Below are 18,713 nucleotides of genomic sequence, written 5' to 3'. Positions count from 1 at the left end.
CCGCTCGTAATCACCAGGAAGTGTGGAATTCCTTTTGAGCCTGATGAACTGGCTAAACGGGAGATTTTTCTTAAGATGCGAAGGGTGATAAGAATCAAATCTCAACCCTGAGTTCCTGGCCATCGGTTTTTTGAAGGGTTTAAAAGCCAAGGATCTGTCTTTGTTGACAAAAAGCTCGAGGTCCAAAAAATTAATGTGTTCTGTACTGCATGACCCTGAAAAGTGTAAGTGTTGATCACGCTCATTAATCCAGTCAGTGAACTTGGAAAATACTTCAGAATTGGAAAAACAAAACAACAAGTCATCTACATATCTCTTAAACAGAAAAATATCCTCTTTAAAGGGGTTATTATCAAAAATGAAACGTTTCTCAAATGCAACCATATAAAGGTTGGCAATAGAGGGGGCACAGGAGGCTCCCATTGCCACCCCTTTGGTCTGAACATAAAAATCATCTCCATAACGAAAGACATTATTCTCCAGGATTATGTCTGAGATGTCTAGCAAAAAATGTGTAGGAGGATTGTGGTCAGGGCGACTGTCTAGGTGATCAGAAATAATATTACGGGCTATGTCTAAGGGTACATTAGTATATAAAGCCGTCACGTCTAAGGACGCCAGGACGGCTTGAGGCGGTACCGAGAAGCCTTCTAGCTGCTTGATAAGGTCTCTTGAGTCTAAAAGGTAGGACGGGGTATCCTTAACAAACGGCTGCAAGAAATAATCTAGCATTTGAGATAGGGGTTCGGTTATGCTCCCTCTTGAGGAAATAATGGGACGACCAGGAGGATCTGTGGGGTGCTTATGGAGTTTCGGTAGTGTATAAAATAAAGTCAACCCTCGTCATCATTTAACCGCTTTCCCTTTAAGAGAAAATCTTCATTCATCCCCAACACATCGAACCATTTAATAAATACATTCCAATTTTTAGTGAATCAAGACGTTGAAAAATTAGAACAGCATCATTGGAGAATCCCTCCTAATATTTACAAAGCACAGCAATCTATCCTTAATGACTTAGCGAATGACACCTCCATAGTAATACGCCAAGCTGATAAAGGAGGCGCTATCGCTGTATTGGATTTTGAAAAATACCATGCTGAGAACATCAGGCAACTTTCTGATCCTCATTTTTATAAAAGGCTTTCCAGTAACCCTACTCAAAGAATTTCAAAAATAATCCGGACAGTAGTGAATGAAGGATTATCATTAGGATACATTGACAATTACACAGCAGAATTTCTGATTGTGCCCTACCCCCGTACCCCTTTATTTTTTTTTTTCTTTCTTTTTTTTCTTGTTTCTTTTTTCTTTTCTTTTTTCTTTTCTTTTTTTTTTATATTGTAAAATTCAATAAAAAATTATATAAAAAAAAAAAAAAAAAAAAAAAAAAGGATACCCCGTCCTACCTTTTAGACTCAAGAGACCTTATCAAGCAGCTAGAAGGCTTCTCGGTACCGCCTCAAGCCGTCCTGGCGTCCTTAGACGTGACGGCTTTATATACTAATGTACCCTTAGACATAGCCCGTAATATTATTTCTGATCACCTAGACAGTCGCCCTGACCACAATCCTCCTACACATTTTTTGCTAGACATCTCAGACATAATCCTGGAGAATAATGTCTTTCGTTATGGAGATGATTTTTATGTTCAGACCAAAGGGGTGGCAATGGGAGCCTCCTGTGCCCCCTCTATTGCCAACCTTTATATGGTTGCATTTGAGAAACGTTTCATTTTTGATAATAACCCCTTTAAAGAGGATATTTTTCTGTTTAAGAGATATGTAGATGACTTGTTGTTTTGTTTTTCCAATTCTGAAGTATTTTCCAAGTTCACTGACTGGATTAATGAGCGTGATCAACACTTACACTTTTCAGGGTCATGCAGTACAGAACACATTAATTTTTTGGACCTCGAGCTTTTTGTCAACAAAGACAGATCCTTGGCTTTTAAACCCTTCAAAAAACCGATGGCCAGGAACTCAGGGTTGAGATTTGATTCTTATCACCCTTCGCATCTTAAGAAAAATCTCCCGTTTAGCCAGTTCATCAGGCTCAAAAGGAATTCCACACTTCCTGGTGATTACGAGCGGACTGCCAGGAGCCTACATTTTGATCTCAAAGAAAGGGGTTATCCAGACACAATCTTAAGAGATGCTAAACAGAGAGCAGACTTGAGACCTCGGGAGTCTATGCTAAGCACCACCCAGTACAACTCTAGAACTGGTATCTTTTGCTCTCTTACATACAGTCGCCACTCTCAATCCATCCAGCGGATTATCAGAAATCATTGGCACATCATATCCAGCATCCCTGGCTGTACCACTCCCCCTACTTTTGGCCTGAGAAGAAACATCTCGCTCAGAGACAAACTAATTCACTCTGACATTATGCCACAGCGGGCCACCCCCTCTGTTGTTGGGCACTTTCCCTGTGGATCTTGCTCTTTCTGTCCGCTCAGTCTACCACTTAAAGAGTTTAGCTCTACTAGCTCTAACTTCAGATTCAAAATTAAACATTTTTCCAACTGCTCTACGAGCAGATGTGTTTACTGCGTTTCTTGCAACTGTGGCAAATTATATGTGGGTAGTACCTGTCGCCCCCTAAAAATAAGAATAGGGGAGCATAAATCCAGAACCAGACAACGGAATTTGGAAGCCCCTCTCACTCAGCACTTTATTAATCAGAAGCATAATGAGAATGATCTTAGATTTTTTGCCATCTGGGTTTACAAAGGCAATTCTTTTGATGTTGACAACGTTCAAAAAATATTACTTAGGCAAGAATTACGATTTATTTATTTATTTAAATCCTATCATCCTTATGGTTTGAATAATGAATTAGATTTTTCTTGTTTTCTTTAATTTTTTCAAAAGCATGGAGCTCATACAGTAATTTATTTCAGCTGCAATTAGAAAGATCCCTTGAGGGCTTAGCAGATATATTGGCAACACCTGTGTTTGAGTTAGCAAGCATTTTCACTGAGCAGCCCAGTTGGGAGCAGGAAGAGTCCACCTGAGATTTTATATCTAAGAAACTGCTGAATGAATATTTAAGGTATGCTCACTGTATCGGTGTTGATGCATAGTAATCTTTTTTTTAAATGTGATGACTTAATTCTAGTTAAAAAGATTGTAGCCTAGAGAATTTTCTATTGTGGATGTTTGTTTCTGCAGGAGAACAGTTTCTGTTTATAACAGAGAGCTGAAGAAGCCGCCCTGAGGGGCGGCGAAAACGCAAGGCATCCGGACCGCGTTCCGTCTTCTCCTGACTTCTGTCTCCACAACGCAAGGATTTGAAAATATATTTATTATGAACTTTTAAAGATTCTATCGAGACATAATTATTGACTTTATCATATTTATCGACCTTTAGATCTTAGTGAATAGATTTTGTGTTAAGTTTCCTTTTTGTCACTTCCTGCACTTTCACTATTGTAACTTTCAAATATACATCTTTGCTATTTGAGTGTTTGAGCCTTGTACTATTGTTTACTCAGCCATACTTTGTTAGTACTTGTGCATATTTATCTCAGCTCAACCTCCAGGTGGTGGCTGGAGAGCTCCTGCTATTACAGCTGATCTCCAGGCAGCCCTCTAAAATCCCTCAGGTACTTAATACTATTATTGTTGCTATTCACTTTCCTGAGTGCTTCAGTCTTCTTACATTTCATCAGCATCAATGTGGAGGCAAGATCGCCCTGCACCTATTTTACAGACGGGGACTGACGCTGACAGCTTCTCACCGTCCCCACCGCACACATGAACATACATGAAGCTGCCTTATACTGAATCAGACCCTTGGTCTAGCAAAGTCAGTATTGTCTACTCAGACCAGCAGTGGCTCTCCAGGGTCTCAGGCAGGGGCCTTTCACATCCCCTCCTTGCCTAGTCCCTTTAACTGGAGATGCTGGGGATTGAACCTGGGACCTTCTGCATGCAGAACAGATGCTCTGCCACTGAGCCACAACCACCACCACCATGGGACATGGGTAGCTCAGCACTGGGACATTTGTAGATGAATCCTACAGAGACAGGAATACCTCCCCTGTGGCTGCCACTCAAGGCTTTTGGCATCCCTATAAATAGTGCCCTTCAGAGAAAGGTCAGGTCAACTGGCAAGGATGTGGCCTATGCCATATTTAGCACAACATACCCTGCCCTGTTGCCTCTAAGCACTCTGGGAGATGTAGTCCTGTTAGCTTTGTGTGCAGCCATTGCAGCATCGGAGGCTCTGTGTCCCCTCGTCACCCCCTGGCTCCGTTACCGGCTGTGTGTCTTCACTCTAGTTAATTCAATTTCAGGCCCTTAGTTCCTTCTCCTTTCAAGATTGTCCTTCCTCAGTAAAGAATGGCCAACCTTTCACTCTCCTCTTTCAGAACCCTCCCTCCATGGCTGCATCTTGATTGTGAGCTGGGCTTTGGGCGGTGAGATGCTGCCTTTACGCTCAAGTTAACACCTGTAGTTTGGCCAGAAGGACTATCAAGGAAGCAAAGATCAAGGGAAGAAGTACACATAAAAGGATCAGTTCTATTCAGCAGCACAGCACATGGAAATCCTGGGTTGCTTTCACAAAAAAGTTATGAACATTTTTCCTTTTAATATCCTGGAACTATCCCATGATGTCAGCAGCAGCAGAAGAGGAAGAAGAAGAGTTGGCTTTTATATGCCAACTTTCTCTACCACTTAAGGAAGAATCAAACTGGTTTACAATCACCTTCCCTTCCCCTCCCCACAACAGACACCCTGTGAGAGAGAGCTCTAAGAGAGCTGTGACTTGCCCAAGGCCACCCAGCTGGCTTCATGTGGAGGAGTGGGGGAAACCAACCCTGTTCACTATATTACCCTCCGCTGCTCACGTGGAGGAGTGAGGAATCAAACCTGGTTCTCCAGATCAGAGTCCACTGCTCCAAACCACCGCTCTTAACCACCACACCACGTGGCATGCATGCTGAAATAACAGCATTTGCACATTTTTAGAAATTCTGTTTTGTCCTGCTAGGGTAGGAGTTGGGGGAGAATCCCCAGCTCTAAAACAAATGTGCGGAGATGGTGAAAATGGTGCTTAGTGGTGCACACACAGACTGGCTGGGGTGAAGAGTAGCAAAGGACCACGGCTGGTCTTCTGTATGCAGAAGGGAGTTTTGGAAGTTGCTGCTTCTCTGCTCTTCAGAACATGCCACACCTGCCAAAATGTCCTCCTCTACGCAATCCTTGAAGGCATAGGAATCCAGCGGTCCTCCACCACAGCCCATCCCCCTAGCTGCAGGTGCTCTGTGCTTCCCTGCTGTGCAAAGAATCCCAAATTTAGACACAGCTGAGCTTGAAGCAACAGGATTAGGACACCTGGTGGCCTGCAGAAGGGAGGGGATTTGGCCTGCTCCCGATTTCCATTTATTGGATCTAAAGGATGAGGCTGGATGTCTGTTGGCTCCGAGGCCGGCCAGCTGCCTCTGATTGTGTCCTGTACTACACCAGAGCATACGTGGCATACAAACAAGCAAGGACCTGGTGCAGTTAAATTTAAACCTATATTCAACCCTAAAGCTTTCAGGCTAGCCTCTGCCTCTCTATGACTCCTTGACCTGCATGAGGATAAATGAGGTCAGAACTGTATGTGCAAATCGTTCCTTAGAAACTTAAAAAAAAAAAGTGTATCACAGAAGTAGGAGGTTACAGATGGGTTAGGGGAATCACTTTTACACACACTTTTACACCGTGGCTCAGTGGCAGAGCATCTGCTTGGCATGCGGAAGGTCCCAGGTTCAATCCCTGGTATCTCCAGTTAAAGGGACTAGGCAAGCAGGTAATGTGAAAGACCCCTGCCTGAGATCCTGGAGAGCCGCTGCCGGTCTGAGTAGACAATACTGACTTTGATGGACCGAGGGTCTGGTTCAGTATAAGGCAGCTTCATGCGTTCAAAGGAGTCAATAGGTCTCTGTGTGGTCACTCCAGTCCTGGGAATATTAACGTGGGTTTACAGCATGATTAACTTGCCCGTCCATATTATTTCAGAGGAAAAAGTTGAAAACACACATAAGCAGTTTGGGGCAAGGGTTCGCAAAGTAAAGGTGCAGCAGCACCAACACCCTCCCCAGCTGTGCCCCTAGCACCCATTCTCCAACACCTCCTAAATCCCAATCATCCCCCCTCTCCTCAGATGAATAGCAAGTTCAACTCCCATTATCAGAACACATGCCTTTTAAAAAAAATAAAAGCCTCTGAAAAGAGTCAAGCCCTTCATCTCAGTCCTTGGTTCTTAAATGTGCAACGGTTCAAACCTAATTATCGTGAATCAAAAGTGTTTCACCAGGGTTTATGGTAAGAGACTATGGAACTAATGTACAGAAAGAGAGTGGACACATCCAGGGTCTTGCTAGGCTTCCCTGCATCCTACAAGAGACACGATCCTTTAGACAAAAAAAACCCCCTCTATCTGACAGGCTTTGCCCTTGGGACAATAATTGTACCGAAACCGTTGCTCATCTTTTATTACACTGCAGTTTTTATACAGAATCTCGCAACGAACTACTAAGCCCACTGTTGGCAAATAGACTGAATGTCTCAGACTCTCTTCACGTTTCCTATTTATTGAGCAATCGTTCGCCCCAAATATTGGAGACGGCAGCCCTGTTTTTAAAGCATGTTTTAAAAGCCCACCAAACAGTTAATTAGATTGTAGTAGCAACAAACAGTATTACCCGATGTAACTGTCTTTTAACCATACTATAAAAGGGCACCTTTTAAATATTTCCATTCCTTCTGTAATCTTTTGTATTGTGTTTTTAATGCCAATAAAGGAATGATGATGATAACCCCTCCCCCAAACAACAAAAACAGCAACAAAGAGAGTTAGACCATTTATGCTTGGTAATCTGCAGCCGTTCCAGGCTGAAGTACCTGCATATTTGTTTTAGTTTTTCACGCTGAACTGTCATTCAGGAAGTGACGCATTTCTTAAGAGCTCCTTTAATGCAACCTTTTGTGTTTGCTCCGCCCCCGCCTCGAAGAATCGCCTCAAGGAAGCATGCAAAATCACAGCCGCGCGTTAGCTATGCAAACGGAGGTTGGCTAATGGAAGGAAGGAAGGAGCAGGTGAGTGGGGAGGGTGGAATTTCTCCTTTTGCCTCTGGACCGTGAATAGGCATTTTAAAGGCCGCATTTAAAAAAAGCTTTGAGTAAGAATCAGAACTGACCCTGCATAAATTTCAGGTCCTGATTATAATCAGAGATTTCAGGTCCTGATTATAATCACTATCATCCTATCACCTTTTCTTTGTTCCTTCCACCTTTGCGCATTGATCCATAGGATCTTTGTTCCTGGGATCAAGTACATTTCCAAGCTTCCTCCTCATCCCAGATTGCCTCTGTCAGTTCTGTGGCTTTCAGTCTGTGTTGGGGATTCTCGGCTGAACAAACACCAACAAGGATCTTGTAGCGCCCTGAAGACCAATACAGTTTTATGCCAGTATAAACTTTTGTAGAGTAGAGTCCACTCTTTCAGATGCAACTCCATAAAAGCCTGTGCAGGAATAGTATAATTTGTTAGGTATTCAAAGCATCAGAAGAACTGTGCTTGTTCTTGCTGTAGCAGACAGGACTACACTTCTCGTATTGTTGGATGAGGAAGGATACTATTGAATTCAGGCCCTGAGGCATGAGATTACCTCTTTGGCAACTGAGCTGTACAGGAACCTCACCCACCTTGAACACATAAACAAATGGCGCTGCTTTGTATGGAATCAGAGTTTATCCAGACCAGGATTCATAGAATCGTTGGAAGGGGTCATACAGGCCATCTAGCCCAACCCTGTTTAATGCAGGATCAGCCTAGAGCATCCCTGACAAGTGTTTGTCCAGCCTCTGCTTAAAGACTGTCAGTGAGGGGGAGCTCACCACCTTCCTAGGTAGCTGATTCCACTGTCAAACAACTCTTACTGTAAAAAAGTGTTTTCCTAATATCCAGCTGGTACCTTTCCGCCCTCAATTTAAACCCATAATTGCGAGTCCTATCCTCTGCTGCCAACAGGAACAGCTCCATGCCCTCCTCTAAGTGACAGCCCATCAAATACTTAAAGAGAGCAATCATGTCCCACCTCAACCTCCTCTTCTCCAGACTAAACATCCCCAACTCCCTCAGCCTTTCTTCATAGGGCTTGGTCTCCAGGCCTCTGATCAGATTGTCTCTGATTGTCTACTCTGGCAGCCTCTTTTCAGGGTGTCAGGAAGAGGTCTTTCACATCACCTGCTACCCGATCCTTTTACCTGGAGGTGCTGGAAACTGAACCCAGAACCTTCTGCACATAAAACCATTGCTCTACCACTGAGCAACAGCTCTTTCCTCTGGGTGTGATGTGGCCTTCTGTTTGCTTCTGGCTAGGTCAGGCTGAGATGTGCCAAAGCAGGTAAGCCTAGGAGTCTCTCTCATGTTCATATTGAGAACACCATGCCTCTGGACACCAGTTGATATAAAGGTAAAGGTAGTGCCCTGTGCAAGACCAAGTCCTTACGGACCCATGGGGTGATGTCATATCACGACATTTACCGGGCAGACTATGTTTACAGGTGGTTTGCCATATAGTCAACACTGTCGGACACAGAATGCTGGACTAAATGGATCTAGATAGGCTTTGTCCATGTGATCCGAAGAGAGTGGATTCATTATCCCATATGATGTTGGAATGCCCTCTATATAATTCCTATGGCGATCAATGGATTACTCTTAATTGATTTACCTGCCACTGTAACAAGATAAAAAAGGTAAAGGTCCCCTGGGCAGTCGGTCACATCCCGACGTTTACTAGGCAGACTTTGTTTACAGGGTTTGCTGGTGGATAGAGATCCAAGAACATTGGCAGTGGCTAAATATCTCTCCACCATATTTTCCTTAAAGCAGAGCTTCTCAAAGTGTGGGTAATTGAATCTTGGGGTCGCGAAGAGTCGCCAGCCCCCTCCCCCCAGCCCCCCTCGCCGAGCGCTGTAATGCCTGAAATCATTATATGCTATGGGAAATGTATTGGAAATGTGTGCTTTGTGCTCAGTCCGCATCCTCGCACTTATAAAGATGCTAAGCCCAGGATATAAGGGTCCGCATCTAGCACAATACCATGTGAGAGCACTTGTATGTAATTGACATGCAGCCCCAGGTATAAGGGGTAAAGTATTAATCCTTGAAACAGATGCCCTAATGTGTAATCATTAAGTTGGCATGAGTCTGGGAGACGCCATTATAAGCTGCCAGAATGAAAGACTACGTTGCTTGCCTGGTACAGCTTTTCACCAGTAAAGAAAAACAGTATCTTACCTTCATACTTAGGAATGTGGTTACAAGACCTAATGCTTGCTTAGAGACAGCTTTGACCAATATCTAATACGCTATGCTAATTAAAGTGAAGTAGACTTCCAATGGGCAGTGAATCTACGTAATTGTAACATCCCTAAACCAAAGTTATAAACGTTGGTGTAATCCTTTGTTCTCTGTGTGAATTGTCCTGCGCATTTGGGGCAGTTCCCACCCGGTATGTATATTGGGCCTAATAAACAGACTGCTTTAAACTCTCAACCTCCTACTGTATTATTGTCATTGGAAATTAATACAATAATGCAGACCATTTCAGCGCCTCAACAGCTGCGCGTCCGCCAGAGAAAGGCCTGCCGTCTCCCCCCTCTTCTTTCTTCCTTCCTTCCTTCCTTTCATCCTTTCTTCCCCAGTTCCTTTCTTCTCTTTCCTTTCCCAGTTCCTTCCTTCCTCTTTCTTTCTCTCTGTCCCTCCCCCACTCTTTTTCTTTCTTTCTTTTTCTCTTTCTTTTCTTTCTTTCTTCCTTCCATCCTTCCTCCCTTTCATCCTTTCTTCCCCAGTTCCTTTCTTCTCTTTCCCAGTTCCTTCCTTCCTCTTTCTTTCTCTCTGTCCCTCCCCCCACTCTTTTTCTTTCTTTCTTTCTCTTTCTTTCTTTCTTTCTTTCTTTCTTTCTTTCTTTCTTTCTTTCTTTCTTTCTCTTTCTTTCTTTTCTCTTCCTTCCTTCCTTCCTCTCTTTCATCCTTTCTTCCCCAGTTCCTTCCTTCTCTTTCCTTTCCCAGTTCCTTCCTTCCTTTCTCTCTGTCCCTCCCCCACTTCCTTTTTTCTTTTTCTTTCTTTCTTTTTCTTTCTTTCTCTTCCTTCCATCCTTCCTCCCTTTCAGCCTTTCTTCCCCAGTTCCTTCCTTCTCTTTCCTTTCCCAGTTCCTTCCTTCCTCTTTCTTTCTCTCTGTCCCTCCCCCCTTTCTTTTTCTTTCTGTCTTCCTTCCTCCCTTTCATCCTTTCTTCCCCAGTTCCTTCCTTCTCTTTCCTTTCCCAGTTCCTTCCTTCCTTCCTTTCTCTGTCCCTCCCCCACTCTTTCTTTTTCTCTTTCTTTTTCTTTCTTCCTTCCTTCCATCCTTCCTCCCTTTCATCCTTTCTTCCCCAGTTCCTTCCTTCTTTCCTTTCCCAGTTCCTTCCTTTCTCTGTCCCTCCCCCTTCTTTTTCTTTCTTTCTTTCTCTCCCTCCCACCCTCCCTTTCATCCTTTCTTCCCCAGTTCCTTCCTTTTTCTTTCTTTCTGTCCCTCCCCCACGCTTTATTTATTTATTTCTCCATCCCTCCCCCTTTCTTCCTTCCTTCCCCAGTTCCTTCATTCTCTTTCCTTTCCCAGTTCCTTCCTTTCTCCATCCCTCCCCCTTCCCTTCCTCTACTAGGGCTGCCAACCTCCAGGTGGTGGAAGAAGAAAATACCTATGCTGGAAATAGTAGAAACTGTAATAAATGGCAGCACGTGGCTTTAAAGATAATAATATGAAATATACCAACTGGAAAAGAAAACAATATTATAGAATATAATAATTCTATTTTTTGAAAAATCCAAAACACAACATATATTCATAAACACTGTGTTGAAAGCCACACAGAAACCTCACAGGGTCTAAAATAACAAAAAATGTATAATACAGATTGCTTTAAACAACATGAACAACATAAATTCAAGAATTATTTCTATGGCCTTAGCAAGGGCTCATGTATACTCAAGAATTATAGTCCATGAAAAATCACGAAGAGACGAAGAAAGGTCCAAGGTGGGTCTATCACAAGTACGCGTTTCGGAATCTAATCCTTCCTCAGCTTGGTGACCACAATGATGTTTAAAGAGACCAAAAAATGGCTTCTAGGAATAATGATAATCATAATCATAATAATAAGGCTAATAATAAGGCTTATCAAAATGGCTACAGTGACAACTTAAGAGTGTTGAGAATACATTTGTAACATGAATGCAATTTCAAAAATAAGACTGCTTACCACTGCTTTTCAAAAAGTCCAAGGAATCTTCAAAAGGAAATTCATGGGAACAATTTTTTTCCTATGGTACAATGAAGCTAATCAATAAGGCTAATATTAAAAAAAGAGAATCAAAGATTGAACAACTCTCCATACCAAAAATGAAGTCTTACCCCATGTGAAAGGGATCAAGAAAGAGTAATCAACCCATTCAGAAATCAGTATTCTTCGAAGTGAGAACAGGGATGCAGGGACAAACTCAAATACACACAGCTGTGAGAAAAATTTCTCAAAAGGATCCAACTGATTAAAGTGACCACGTTACAAAAAAAAAAGAGAGGTCAAATTCTGTATTTAAGCCACTAGGGGCTAATGTTTGAAAAAGAAAGATGAAGCGTCTCTCCTGGCAATTGAGAATCTTCTTAACATCTTGTGCCTGATATGCTTTAGGCTGGTATTGCCAAAGAACAAAGAATTTGAGATCGTGGTCACTATGACCATGAGAGACAAAATGGCTGACAATTGGTGCGTCCTGAGTTCGAGCTCTTACTCTTGCACGATGTTCACCAATGCGTAAACGTACTTGGCGCAAGGTACAGCCAATGTACATTTTTGGAACTGGGCAAGAACACAGAAGGGCATAAACGACGCAGGCTGATGCACAGTTAGAAAACTGTTTAAGAGTGTACACAAATTTACCACCATCAGCAGTGACTTGCTTCACAGGTAGGCTGTACGGGCAGGCGGAACACCCATTGCATTTAAAATGACCATGTGCAGTGATCTTAGATTTCCTGGGCAACACATCTGTTTTAATAAGATGATCCCTCAGAGCAGAGGTTTTTCTTAAGCCTAAAATAGGACGAGAATTACAGCCCGGTAGGTGATTGATGACATGCCAATGCCTCTGAATAATCTTTTTGATATCATAAGAGAGATGTGTATAGGTGAAAGAAGCTGTCAGTCTCTTGGAGGTTTGTGAATCAGATTTCGGAGACAAAAGCTTAGAACGATCAAGAGACATTGCTCTCTGGTAAGCTCTCCTGAGAACAGGCTCAGGGTAAGATCTGGAATGAAGATTCTGTGTTAGAAGTTGTGCAGCTGTTGCAAAATCTTCAGAAGTGGAAGAGTTGCGCTTCAAGCGTAAGTATTGGCTGTAGGGGAGGTTCTTACGTAAGTGTTCAGGATGATGAGAGTGAAAATGTAAACCCCCTCCTGTGTCGGTGGGCTTCCTGTATGGTTTGACTGCAATGGTGTTACAACTGGTGCGAAAAGTGAGTACGTCTAAAAAAGAAATGGAGGTATGATGCCAACTGCCAGTAAACTTTAAATGTGGATTTAAAGTATTGATCCATAGTAATACTTGTGAGTAAGACTCAGAGGATTTACATAGGAGATACAGATCATCCACAAACCTGAGATAAAGGACCACGTGCTGTTGGAAAACTGAAGTAGGGGGAAGAAGATATTCCTCCTCAAACCACACCATGTACAGATTAGCAATAGAAGGTGCGCAAGCTGCGCCCATTGAGACTCCCTTAATTTGGAGAAAAAATTGTTGATCATATCTGAAATAATTGTGCTCAAACAAAATATCAAGAAGAGAAAGAAGAAAGTGGGTGGGTGGATGAAGAGAAGTCCGACTGGATAAACATTTTTCAATAAGGGTACGTACATCTTCTAAAGGTATGTTGGTATAGAGGGATGTAACATCAAGAGTAGCAAACACTGAAGTGGGATCAATGTGTTGGCCCTCAACCTTAGAAATAAAATCCCTGGTGTCAGCAACATAAGAAGGGGTGATGATGGAGAAGGGATGCAGAAAAGATTCCAAGTATTTTGAAGTAGGTTCTAGAATTGAGCCCACCGCACTTATGATAGGTCGTCCTGGAGGTGAAGAAAGAGATTTATGGACCTTGGGAAGGGAGTGAAAAATAGGAACCCTGTATTGAGTGGGAATGAGGTATTCAGCAGTTTTCTTATCAATATAGTCAAGGGCTAAGCCTTCATTAACAGTAGTCTTCAACAATGCAAGTATTGCAGGGGTAGGATCAGCCTTAATAGGCTTATAGAACACCAGATCAGAAAGTTGCCTAAGATTCTCCTGATGGTAGGAAGATTGATTCAGAACGACCAAACTGCCTCCCTTATCTGCTGGCCGAAAGACCACAGAAGGGTCATTAGATAAATCAAGCAAAATTTGCTGTTGTTCCTTAGAAAAATTGCTGTGCAGTTTCCTGTTAGCTTTCCTTTTTTCCAGTTTGTCAATGTCTCTTAATACTAACAATTGGAAGGTGAGAATATGATGGCTAGCATTTTTGGGAGAAAAAGTGGATCGGGGCTTAAATGGAGTAAAAGGAGAAGTTGAACCTTGAAAAAATTCTTTCAACTTAAGAATCCTGAAAAACTTAAATAGGTCTACTCGGGTTTGAAATTTAGAGTAACTGGGAGTTGGAACAAAACCTAGGCCCAGGTTCAACACTTGTAATTCCTCTGGTGAAAAGTTTCTGCTAGACAAATTAATGACTAGGTTTGTTTCTTTTGACGGCCCTGAGGGTGGGGAACATAGTAAAAATCCTTCCTGCCTGAGCGAAGGGAATATGATGAGCCATAGGACCCTGAACTAGAAGCATTTGAAGAGTCTTGTTCTGATGCAGATCCCTCACGTGAGGCGTTCTGACGAAAATTGCCACCGCGTTGACGGCGGGTGCCCTGTCCTACCCAAAAGTAAACGCGATTTTGGCTATAATCCTCTTGGTCACGAGTAAATTTTCTAAGTTTGTAAGAATCTATGTTTTTAGCATATGCCTCCAAATCCTGTTCAAGTTTGGAAATTTGAATGTTGTAAGTTTCTTCAGGTATGGATTCTTTGAGTTCATCCTGAATTTTGGTAGCTTCATTTTTAGCAACATCAGTGACTTTTAAAGACTCCTCAATAATAAGAGTCATAAGATCAATAGAACACTTGTTGAGAATTGCAATCCACTTATCATTAAAATCCTTATTTTGCTGGTACAAAGCTGGAGCTTTTTGTATCCTCAAACCACGAGGAATAATATCAGCCTGTAAATATTCAGAAAGATTAAGGGCATGAGTTTCACTACGAATACTTCGTTTCAGGTGATTTGTTAAGGTAGAAAAATCTTTGTTCCCCACCCCTGCAGTAGAGAAAAAATCCATCAAAATCCTTTAATAAATGGTATAATTATAGGTACACCAAAGAATTGTTTTAAAATAAATTTCTTTATGATTTATTATCAGTAAATGTTTGGTTTGTATACCAATTTTATATACCTATATACCCGGAGGGGTCCCCTAAAAAATTTTCAGGCAAAAAATGGTTGCGAGTGGGAAAAGTTTGAGAAGCTCTGCCTTAAAGAAATAAAGGCTCCCCATTTGTTGCTCAAGACCTTTGGGTCAAGGGAGCTTGAAAGAAAGAAAGGAAATGATACTAAATGGATCGTTGGGTGTGTTGGAGCTTGGGTTGGTGATTGAGAGAGCAGGCCTTCTCCTTCAGGGACTAATCTTAACACTGCATCTCCCAACCTCCCATACAAAGAGACCTGCTGGATCAGACAAGTGGTCCATCTAATCCAGCATCCCATTTCACACAGTGGCCAGCCAGCTGCTGTGTAGGGCCAACAGCATATATAGCCTTCCTGTGATGTTGCCCTTTAGCGCTGGCATTCAGAAGTCTGCTTCCTCTGCATATTGAGGTTCCCTTCAATCACCATGGCTGGTACCCATTGACGAACCTTCTCCTCCATGAATCTAATCCTCCTTTAAGGCCATCTATGCTTGTGGCCATTACTATATGCACTGGCAGTAAACTCTAATTTAAGTAAACAAACTTTCCTGTTGCCTGTGCTGAATCTATTGCCCGTCAACTTAATTGGGTGCCCTTGAGTTCTAGCTTGTGGATAGGAAGGAAAGTTTCAATCCGCTTTCCCTACCCTATCCATAATTTTATTCAATTTGCCTAGTAGTCCTAGAACTTTACCTCTTATCACAATTAGACCACCCGACACAAGGTAGAGTTGTTGTGCCCAGCAACGTGTGTATGTGTGTGTGTAGTGCCATCAAGTCGCTTCCGACTCATGGCAACCCTATGAATCAGTCCTCCAAAATGTCTTATCTTTGACAGCCTTGCTCAGATCTTGCAAATTGAGGGCTGTGGCTTCCTTTATTGAGTCAATCCATCTCTTGTTGGGTCTTCCTCTTTTCCTGCTGCCCTCAACTTTTCTTAGCATGACGGTCTTTTCCAGTGACTCTTGTCTTCTCATAATGTGAGCAAAATCCGATAGCCTCAGTTTAGTCATTTTAGCTTCTAGGGTCAGTTCAGGCTTGATTTGATCTATAACCCACTGAATTGTTTTTTTGGCAGTCCACGGTATCCATAACACTCTCCTCCAACACCTAGCGATACTGAATATAAATTCCTAATGATTTTAAAAGAGTTTAATGCTAGTTCCTGTCCTTATAAGCGACAGGAACAGGTTTAAAATAAGAATCACAGCCCAGTAACAATTCCACTCAACCAGGAGCTCAGGGGCTTCTGCATCCAAACTGTGCTACCTCTTAGCAGAATTGTGTACAATTTGCTCCGTTTCTCGCTAGCGCAGCATTTTGCACAAAGCTGACTCAACCTTTCCTGCTTCACAATACTTAGCAGGAACCTGGCTTCCTCAGAATCTTCAATTGCAATGAAAATACAAAGGAAGAGGGATGGGAGAGAGAAAAGAGCTCGTGCGCTCACCGGGCTTGCGTTCTCTCCAGTTCCGAAAGGTTAGAATTACAAAAAGCAAGCCATGTGTGCAAAATCTGCTTGCTTACTATTGTCCATTAGTTGTGGGCCCAGGAATGGGGAAATATATAGGGAAAGAAAAAAATTCTGCTCAGTATTAGGGCTCTGTTCAGTTTGCCAAAGAGCAGGTTCCACTCAAGGCAAGGGGAAAAAAAAAAACCTTCAATGCAGAATCTCTGGTTTGTATGGCATAATCCTCTCAGAAGGGTTCAGCCCCTCCTGCTCCCTCCAAGGTGCCAGGAGGCCCCATTTCAGTATCAGCCAGGAGCCTGACTCTTATTTCAGATGGATCCAGCAGTTACGAGGCAAGGAGAGAATGAAATCCCACCACAGCCCACAGAAAGGTCAGACATAAAGCTAAACAGAGTTCTGGGTGACTCAGCCGGAGACGAAACCTGACCGAGCCCCCAAGGGCCGCATACCCTTACAAGCCCTGTCCTTGGCTTGGAAGATGAACTCTCTCCTTTTCTATCTCACTCGGGGGGGGGGGAATGACCCCCCACTGTTTTCTGCAATCCTAACAGATCTTCTGGGTGCGGACCCCAGAAAGGTAACATATATATGGCAGTTTGTGCCACAACACATTTTTTACGCTACTATCTGCAGCGTGTTCCTGTTATAGGCATTTTCTGAGCAGAAAAAGCTGGAAGAATGTAGGTCCTGGATTCCAGCCCTTCCTTGCATCAAGCTGTACAATTTCGCCAAATCTGCACCTGACACATCATTAAATTCCCTTTTATTGCATGGCAGGATACAGAGCAGCAGGCAAACCCAGGGCCTTTTGGGGCAAAGCGCTGACGATAGTTAAATGCCAGGAGGCATTATTTCCTCTGCATTTGAGCCTGTCGCTTGCAACTCCACTATGCAAACGAGAGAAGGGAGGAAAACTGACAGCTCCACCCCCCTCCCAGCAGCAATTACTATTTCAGCTTGCTGGAATGGCTTCTTCCCCACTCAGGGAGCCGGCATTGATGCTCCCTTGCAGGCTCGAGGAGAATAAAGCTGCCTGACATAGATTCAGACCACTGGGACGCGTTACTCAGGACTCTAACAATGGCTCTTCGGGGGTCTCAGCCAGAGAGAGGCCTTTCCAGACAGTGGCTTGACGTCTGGCACTGAATGCGGGGCCTTCTTCCGCACGGCAAGTCAACGAAGAGGCGACTCGAGCCTCTTTGTGAAACAGCAGTCGTCAGAGGGTAGCTGGCCAGTATTTTGGCCATGAGACAACTCTGGCAGTAGACTCACCTTGAGTCTTTAGATACAACTCATACGTCTTGATTGGTTTGCTCATCACCTGAGGCATTTCCCCCCCCCCTCCCCAGAAGAGCTGGTAGGCTTTTCTCCCTTACCCCGATTCTCCCTAATTAAAATTCTGAGCCTCACAGAACCAGGAAATGAGGAAACTGCCCTTTACTCTCTTCTTTCTCTCTTCTTTCTAGGGAGAACAGTTATTGGGAAAGCTAAGAGCTCTGCCAGTTCTTAAGCGCAGTACCTTTCCTGCCCTAACATCATGCACAGCGGTGTTATGTAAAGGGACAAGGATTATAGCATCATTACAGCCCCCCTCCATTTTCACCCCACCAGTCGGATTACAAGCTCCCCCACCCACCCCCAAAGGACATTTCTTCTGTGCAGCTTAAACACTCTGGGCGGTTGGGTTGATTAATGGAGGGAAAGCAACAAAACTTTTTCCATGCTGAAGAACAGAATGTTCTTGCCGGGAAAGCTTTTGTATTCAAGCGGGCAACAACAACTGGCTTGTGTAGAGACCCAAATATATTGGGACACTGAAGAGACAAATTCAAATTGCAGAGGACATGCAACCCTCCCCCAACAAAGCAGAGAAAGCAAGAGAAGGCTGGATTACTGCGTATGGAACGAACACCCCCACCCCCCGTGCGTGCCTCCAAGCTCCTCTTCTCACTGCTCTGTGGCCCTGAAGAGAAACCACATAAGACTGGAAAATGGCCAGCCCCGCGGATTCGCCTCCAAACTGAGGGGAGAGGGTCACACCACTTCAGGAGCATTCAAGGCCACCCCAGAACACTTTTTACATGAACACATGAAGCTGCCTTATACTGAATGAGACCCTTGGTCCATCGAAGTCAGTATTGTCTACTCTGACCGGCAGCGGCTCTCCAGGGTCTCAGGCAGAGGTTTTTCACATCACCTACTTGCCTCGTCCCTCTAAACTGGAGATGTCAGGGATTGAACCTGGGACCTTCTGTATGCCAAGCAGATGCTCTACCACTGAGCCACAGCCCCTCTCCTTTTTAGTTTTGTGGATGAAGTGTACTGGGAGGAGAGAGGTGGAACAGGCTTCGTGCCTCCTATGGTAGGCAAGGAAGACGCTCTGGAAGGAATAAGAGCTAAGGAGCTATCACTGCTCAGGGGGTGGACAAGAACAGCCAGACAGATCTCTCCCAAGCAACAAATGGGATCCAGTGATAAGACCCAAGAGCAGCTTAAAATCTAGAGTGTGGCTGTGTGTGTGTGTGTGTGTATGGGGGTGTCTCAGATTTCCAACAGACTTAGCGTGATTGACACAAGCTCAGAATGGCTGAATTCAGCCTGCATTGTAACTTGGGCCCCCCCTACTGGCAGAGACTGGCAACAGAATTCCTCTG

At 43.6% G+C, this 18,713-nt stretch overlaps 1 protein-coding gene across 1 annotated transcript in view; it reads right to left on the bottom strand.

Moving 5' to 3' along the window:
• The window catches only part of MAP4K2 (mitogen-activated protein kinase kinase kinase kinase 2), a 149,875-nt gene that overhangs the window by 53,107 nt on the left and 78,055 nt on the right, over positions 1 to 18,713 (bottom strand). The gene's annotated exons all lie outside the window — the stretch shown is intronic.

This window comes from Euleptes europaea, chromosome 7 (genome assembly GCF_029931775.1).
Source record: "Euleptes europaea isolate rEulEur1 chromosome 7, rEulEur1.hap1, whole genome shotgun sequence".
Classification (NCBI taxonomy): Eukaryota; Metazoa; Chordata; class Lepidosauria; order Squamata; family Sphaerodactylidae; genus Euleptes; species Euleptes europaea.
Note: the sequence above shows the minus strand (reverse complement) of the source record. Positions and strands in the feature narration are given on the sequence as shown.